Below are 8,577 nucleotides of genomic sequence, written 5' to 3'. Positions count from 1 at the left end.
ATTCTGCTGTTCATAGTCAGTACACGCAGAGTGGTCTCTGCACTCATGCTCCGACACCGCAGATTGGCCCGCAGTCATCTGGCACTGCACTGTTCACCAAGACTCCCTACACTGCTCGAGGATCTGTTGGCGTCATGACTTATGACCTCCAGCACTCCACTTACAAAATAGCTGTCATGTTCTCTGTGCCCTACGACTATCACCTGTTCTCTAACGTGTATGCAGTGGGAATCTTTGACAAGAGCCAAGAGTGTAATTATGATCTTTATTATAAGATGTACTACGACCCACCAACCACCTTTGTCAGAGGTGAAGCTAAGGGCCCCAAACTCACTTATAACGGGGATCGAGTCACCATCGTGGCAACAATGGCAGACCTTTATGAAACTGTCATAAACGTGGAAGTGAGACACAACTTAAATAAGAGAGTCAGGAAGAAAGTAGATTCACCTGCAGCCTATTCGGCTTTGTATTTTTTGCTGAATGTATAATTAATTCTGTGCCAATGGTTAATACATAGTTAATGGTAATGTACGGTAACTTTTCTTAATTACTTTCCCAAGCATTAAGAATTAGAAATACATGTTTAAGATCTTAATATGTAATAACTGTAGTAGAGCAGATGATACATTTGATGGATTACTTACGTGTGTTGTGATTTCACCTGTAACGTTTATTGACTTTTTGGCTTTATAAGATTATGTAAATTTATACATGTCTTATACACGGCTTTCAACATCACTTCAGATTCAAATCTCAAACATTTAATAAATCTTCAAAACCAGTCTTTGTCACAGTGTGGCTGTATGTCTTCTGAAATGTGTTGAGACTGGGCTGTGTTGCTTCCTTAAATACATTTTAGTTATCAAAGGTCTGGTTTTGGGGTTTTGTCTTTGCTGGGTTTTTCTTGTTTCATGTTAATGGGTCTTTGTAACCAGCCAGTTTTTTGGACTCTTGTCTGTAAGTTATTTACAGACTGGTACTTGATGGGGGGGGTTATCAGTAATATATCAGCTCAGGAGCACTTGTGAGACTTAATTTCCCCTTTTATTTCAAATACAACGTAAATGGAAAACTTTTAAGGAGGTTCAATTAATTACTGTACTTAGTATTAAGGCCATTAAAATTTCAAATTTACAATGTCAAAGTAAATATTAAAGGCTTTTGCACCATATTTTAGTGGGGCCAGGAAACATCAGCTCATATGCTTGTCAGTTAATGTTCCCTGTTTGACATAATGCTTTGAATAGTTTTTCAATCCACTTCTTAAAGATTTAAGTTAGAGCAGTGAGGTGTATTTGTCAAAGCACTTGATTCACATTTGAGGGGAACAACCTGCTGAGTGTGCTGATAATCTCTGGGTTAATGCTCTAGCTGGCTTCAGAGAAAACTTTCAAATGCAATTTCATTGCCGGTGTTGTTTAGCCAGCAAAGGGGACATAGATTCCAGTCATTTTGGGTTGAGAACTGTTGAACAACACAACTATTACTGAGTCAAAGTGTACCTGATGTTTAACCAGATCACGTTTTTCTACAATCCCAAAATCCCAAAAGACTGCAGCTAACTTTGACCTATCAGAAGATCAGGCAGTAACTAAAATACACAAATGCAAACACTAGAGGTCAGAATTCATCCATTCAACAAGCTGTAAGTTTTTGGGTCAACATGAATTCATCAAACAAACACTCAACTATCTCTTTCAGGTCCACCAAGATCTCCCGAGAGAGGCTTCATTCTGTGGCACAAGATTAGCAATCATTAATCAGTAATCGCAGCAAAACCCAATGCTCATCATGCCCATTCCCACCTATTGTTGCTTTCTAAAATAATCTTTTAGGGGCCTGTTCACTCTGTATTGGAATTTACTAATTTGACTGTTCAGGGTATCAAGTCATAAGTATCTCTTTGAGATCAGCAAATGGATAACTCAAATGGGATAATTCCTTCAAATACTGTACGTCATGAAGAAGATCCGACGAAGAACCCAGTTATAGGATGAAAGTATGCCGGACACATTCGCTTTAATCTGTGCATGTGAACAATCTGAAGAATTTTCTACAATTTTAACTATTTTAGTATTATTGCAAAGGATACTAAAGACGAGAGTGCTTTTCAATACGTAGTTGGTTAGACAAAATAATATGAATGAAGTGTGTGCCATTTGGTGCAAAAAGTTTGATTTTGATAATGCTATATGTAGTTTTGGTTGCAGTGCCTCATACAGTGTGAGGTATTTTGCAGTTTGGGTGTGTGGTTTGTTGTATTGTGTTAAGTATTTTGATAAAACCAGCTTAGTTTGCAAAATTGTATTTTACCAATTGGAAAAAACAGTAAAAGATGCCATTGGGCGCCATTTAGATAACGTTATAGCTGTAGCTTCGTAGCCTAAATGGCAGAGTACATAGATATGAAGACACAAAGATATTGAACAACATTGCTGATTCGTGACAATCACATACCGACAGTAATCATAATTAGCAAGGAACCATGTTTCACTTACTTCTCAAACATACAAGAACTTTCCTCCTGCTCATCTGCCGGCTCGGTTTGTCAACAACACGCTCACTTCCGTTGGCATTCACTTCCATTGTCGCTTATGTATTTGTGTTGTAGCTTATGTATTTGTGTTGTAGCTTATGTATTTGTGTTGTGGCTTTTGTGTTTGTGTTGTAGCTTATGTATTTGTGTTAATGATCAATGGTTCTGTGGAGAAGGAGCTCTTATCTGGAAATAATGGCCTACACGATAATGCTGCCCACAGCTATTCCCTTCGCCTGTCATGATTTTAGATGACCTAAAATCCTGACAGACTGAGCCTGCAGCCGTTCCTTCAGAAGCATTCATTCAAGGATAGCTTCATTAATTGAGATAAATATTGAGAAGACTTCTTACTCTGTCAATTTCTTATGTACCAGAGTTTACCTGGAACATGACTTTTTTTGCATCTGCTGACTGCATCCAAAAGCAGAAAACTTTTATGAACATAAATGAAAGGTTTGTTTTGTGTCTGTCTGTCTAAACAGGTCGTCTTGTTGCACACTGCACAGCCATCATGGGCAGTAAATGTCATCAGTGTTCCATTAACATTATGAATGGATGCTCTACCTACGACTTCGGCAGTCCCTGGTAACTGCAATTTTTTGGGTGTTTCATTGAAATACATTTTCCATAAATACACACAATTTGTTAATATTTTCCCACTGTTTCTAGTGTATACATGGAGAGTGGTGGCTTCACAGACCCTCTGCCACCGCTGATGGACTCAAATTCAACTGGTAGTGCACTGTTCACCAAGACTCCCCACGCTGCTACAGGAGCTGTGGGTGTCTTCACTTATGATCTCATCAATAAATCTACAAAAAACACCACTGGGAAAATTGCTGTCTTGCTGTCTGTGCCCTATGTCAACATATGGCAACAATGTCAAACTCATACCAGCCTGTCATAAAGGTGGTAGTGAAAGACAACTGAAATCCTGCAGCACATTCTGCTTTTATAGCTAATTCTGTGCCAATGGCTAATACATAGTTCATATATAGTCATTTTGCTTAATTTTGTTCTGAGCAAAAATAATTAGGAATACATGCTTAAGATGATTTCATTGCTTTACAATATTACTCCACTGTTGTGTGTAATATGTAGAAACTGTAGTAGAGCTGTTGATTGTCCTTCAAAAGAAAAGAAAAAGATGATGCATTTGATGGATTAGTTACATGTCAGAGTAACAAGTAAATATGTCATACCAAACAGTTTAGTAAAGCTTTCAAAAGTATTGAAATGTTGTGGACAGTCCGTTTTCTTTTAAAGATACAACACACGTTTGCAAAGAGAATAAATAAGCACATTGAACAGAAACCCAAACAATGCATTTATAAAAATGATTTAATACATTTCAAACTTAAATGCTTTGGACCCTGCATCAGTAGGTGGACTGTACATTTTGGGGTATAAGTAGGCTGGACATCAGGAGACTTACTGTATATTAATAAAAAAATATACATCAGGTGTAAATTTCAACTGATATAGGAAACACTATACATAAAAAGGTTCACAAGAGCATTGAAAAGTTCAAAAGTACAAAAATAAGAAGAAACATGTATAAGTAGGCTAGTTAACCTCTAACCATACACAGACACTAAGAGAATCAGAGAATAAAAAGACAGTTATTGTGTACTTAAAGGTCCCATGGCATGAAAATGTCACTTTGAGGTTTTTTAACATTAATATGCCATATAAACGCATCCAAAAAGCAGCATGTCATAGGACCTTTAAAATGGTTCAATGGGTTTTCCACTGAATTTCGTAATTAATCTATAATATATATATTATATATAATAGCATAATACACGCAGCCTAGTAATAGAAAGTATTCCGAAACTGTAAATCTGGATGACTTCATTAATGCAATTTACAAAATAACATGGCTCATTATTTGAATTGTTTTGTTGCACAATGCAAATAATACTCTTATGACTAAATAAATGTTTTAATAAAATAATATGTTCATTAACGGTTTTGCTTCTGGGGCTCTTTCCCCAAATGTTTTCCAAATAGACCCAAATCTTTTTTTTTTTTTTTTTTATAATTTAAACTTTTTGTCATTTCCCTATAGTCTCTCTGACTGGACCTGCAAATCAATGGAGCAAAAGTTCTATACCCGGGGAAATATCACCATTCATTCGCTATTCATACCCTGTCTTTTCTGATTATGAACTTTTGCCATCAGGGAGAAGATTCTGTGTGCCGAGATATAAAACAAGCAGACATAAATTATCGTTTATCCCAACCTCTATCAAGCTGCTAATCTCCAATAGTAAATCTTAGCACAACAGAGCAAAGTGCTATACATACACCAGCACTTTTTTGCACTTTGCAATTATGAACTTATTATTAATTGTAAACTTATAATTAATTGTTAGTACAGTCATATGTGTCCTTCCTTCATGTCCTAAGATGTTTTGTCAATCTTATGTTTTTTTATGTTGATTTTGTGTGGATTTTAGAATGGTTTGTGTTGTGAAGCAACAGATTGTAGCACAAAGACAAATTTCCCCTTGGAGACAATAAAGTGTATTCTATTCTATTCTATTCAATTCAATTGTATTCTGTGAACACTACTAAAAATAGGTTTAAAAATTAGTAATGCTGTTTACACCAAATACCTACCCTACCCTTTGTTATGTGACTTAAAATAGATACATAGAATAAAAGAATAGAATAAATCTTTGATGTCCACCAAGGTGGACATTTTTCTTTGGCTCACCAGACATACAAGACAGATAAACATACAGACAACATCTCAGACATAATAAGTGTAAAAAAAATTAAATGAAAAAAAAAAAAGGATACTGATGGCATTTGGAATAAAGGATTTTTTTAAATACACTATTTGCCAGAGGCACTCTGAAGCGCCTCCCAGACTTCAGGAGCTCCAACTGGCTGGAAAGAAGGTGTGTACTATGTAGAAACTGTAGTAGAGCTGTTGATTGTCCTTCAAAAGAAAAGAAAAAGATGATGCATTTGATGGATTAGTTACATGTCAGAGTAACAAGTAAATAAGTGATTTTCCTAGCTTTCTTCCTCATTCTGTCAGTGTATATTTGGGTCAGGTGTTTTGGGGGTTTTCCCAATATTTTGCTAACCATTGACACTACCCTGTGAAGCTTGTTTTTGAGTTTGCAGCTTAAATGGGCAAACCAAGCAGAGAGGTGAAAGGTTAAAACATTTTCAATGTGTGTAGTGTATACTAGCTCAGTAATCTGAGCACTGACGCCCAGACAGCTCAGTCTTCTGAGGAGACTGAGTCGTTGTGAGCATTTCTTATAAATATATTCTATGTTATCTAAAAAACTCAGATGGTTGTCAAGAACTGTACCTAGGTACTTACAGTAAAAAAGGGCCAATTAAAAAAGGGACTCTTTGTACTTCTGTCCAACTTCTGACTTTTTGGCTATTTTGGAGCTGGATATGTATCATTTGTTGTGTGTAAATATGAATGGGGATACGGTTAGTAATGAGATGCTTGATACAGTGGCAGAATCTCTGATTCTCTGCTTTGTTTTAATGCCGCTTGGCTCTCTTCAGTAGCTAAATCTCTACCTCACGCGTCCACATACCGTTACTATGCCCGTGGGCGCTCATTAAACCTAACACTGCCATTTCGACCAGCTGTGGTGTATTTATTATTAATCTTAAGATAAAAAAAAGAAGCTAAAATAATAACACAGGTAGGGATATGTTTGCAGACTACTGTTTTGAAGCCTCGAATTTGGCGAAATGGGCGTCCCCATCTTGGTGTTTTGAAACCGGATGTGACGATCTTTGACCAGAGGGTGGCGCTGGGAAGGATGACGCTGCCAAGCCAGCAGTTACAATGGCGCTGCACTACGCTAAACGTTATAGAGGGAAAGTCGCTGATTTTCAACCCTTCTGAAGCGAGTCATCCAGCGGAGATATACCTGCGGGTAAACACGGACCTCGGCCTACAGCCGCTATTTATCTGCATGTACGGCATTACAGAAAATCTTTAATCTAAACATTTAAAAATTGCAGAAAAGAAACAAACTTGTAATTTCAGCCTTCTTGAACATCTGCTATTGCCAGCACTGTCAAATGTCCGATCACATTTTAAACATTTATCTTCACAGCCAGACACACAGTCAGCACTAAACAGAGTTTTTTTTATGATGACCACCATATGGCTCTGGACACAACTGAGGATTACTGCTGGATTGACGGAGGGAAAGAGAAACAGAGAAACAGTTCATTTTGAGGTCATAGGCCAGCTCTCAAGATGATAACTGCTGAACTGGAGTACATGTTTTTTTTTTATGTAACTTTATTTTCATTTTTGTTAGTAGACAACATATAACAAACATACAGATAGCACATAGCTACATATTGAACAACAATCACATGTATGGCAATTGTAGTTATTCAATAGAAAAAAAACCTATAATTATGATGTTACTATCACAGCAAGCAAGAGGAGTAAAAAAATTATAAAGAATATGGAGGAGGAATGGATCCTATCATATGTGGAGATTTTACATCACAGTGATCGACAGGAGCATCCCTAAAAAGTTGCCCCCATGAGGAATTCTAAGTAATGACAACAAAACTGTCGGTGCGTCCACATGACACAAGCCTTCTGTGATCACGCACGCCCCCCCCTCCTTCACGCAGTTGCTAATAGCCAAGGAGGACACGAAGGATTAAAAAAAAAAACATGGAGTCTTCAGAAGAGGTCATTATCTTCACTCGAGCATTCAAGTAAGTTTTCTCAGAATTGTTAGTGTCTTTCTAGTTACATAATGCAGTGTTTCCCCTACCATGATGGTCCAGAATGACGTTAAAACGCATAGTTAGCACAGTAAAATAACATGTAAAAGTAATTATGTAAAAGGGTGCAAGGCACCCCAAAGCACTACTCCTAGAAGCCCCCTGGTGATCGATAAGCTCAGGTGTAAAACCAAATTGTGTTGTGTGGGAGACAAAACAGACCCAAACGCCAGGCTCAGCAAAAACAGGGTTATTAGAATTAGAAAAAGGGAGAGGGAAAGAGGAGTGGGGAGGCAGACGCCAAGGACAGAAGTGAGAGCTCTGGGACTGGGATAGGATGGTGAGGGAGCTCACTGGGAAAGGATGGCGAGGGACTAACGGGGCTAGGATGGCAAGGGGACTCACTGGGATAGGATGGCAAGGGGACTCACTGGGATAGGAGGGCAAGGGGACTCACTGGGATAGGATGGCAAGGGGACTCACTGGGATAGGATGGCAAGGGGACTCCCTGGGATAGGAGGGCAAGGGGACTCACTGGGATAGGAGGGCAAGGGGACTCACTGGGATAGGAGGGCAAGGGGACTCACTGGGATAGGAGGGCAAGGGGACTCACTGGGATAGGATGGCAAGAGGACTCCCTGGGATAGGAGGGCAAGGGGACTCACTGGGATAGGAGGGCAAGGGGACTCACTGGGATAGGAGGGCAAGGGGACTCACTGGGATAGGAGGGCAAGGGGACTCACTGGGATAGGATGGCAAGTGGACTCACTGGGATAGGATGGCAAGGGGACTCACTGGGATAGGAGGGCAAGGGGACTCACTGGGATAGGATGGCAAGGGGACTCACTGGGATAGGATGGCAAGGGGACTCACTGGGATAGGAGGGCAAGGGGACTCCCTGGGATAGGATGGCAAGGGGACTCACTGGGACTCACTGGGATAGGAGGGCAAGGGGACTCACTGGGAAAGGAGGGCAAGGGGACTCAGTGGGATAGGACGGCAAGGGGACTCACTGGGATAGGACGGCAAGGGGACTCACTGGGATAGGAGGGCAAGGGGACTCACTGGGATAGGACGGCAAGGGGACTCACTGGGATAGGACGGCAAGGGGACTCACTGGGATAGGAGGGCAAGGGGACTCACTGGGATAGGACGGCAAGGGGACTCACTGGGATAGGACGGCAAGGGACTCACTGGGATAGGATGACGAGGGAGCGCGGGGAAACCGGGGCCGAGGGAGCCGAGGAGGAGGCCCTGGAGTCCGGGGAACAGGTGAGTCGAAGAGGGGATGGCTG

Source organism: Perca flavescens, chromosome 15 (genome assembly GCF_004354835.1).
Source record: "Perca flavescens isolate YP-PL-M2 chromosome 15, PFLA_1.0, whole genome shotgun sequence".
Classification (NCBI taxonomy): Eukaryota; Metazoa; Chordata; class Actinopteri; order Perciformes; family Percidae; genus Perca; species Perca flavescens.
The sequence above is the reverse complement of the archived record's forward strand: the minus strand, read 5'-3'. Positions refer to the sequence as shown.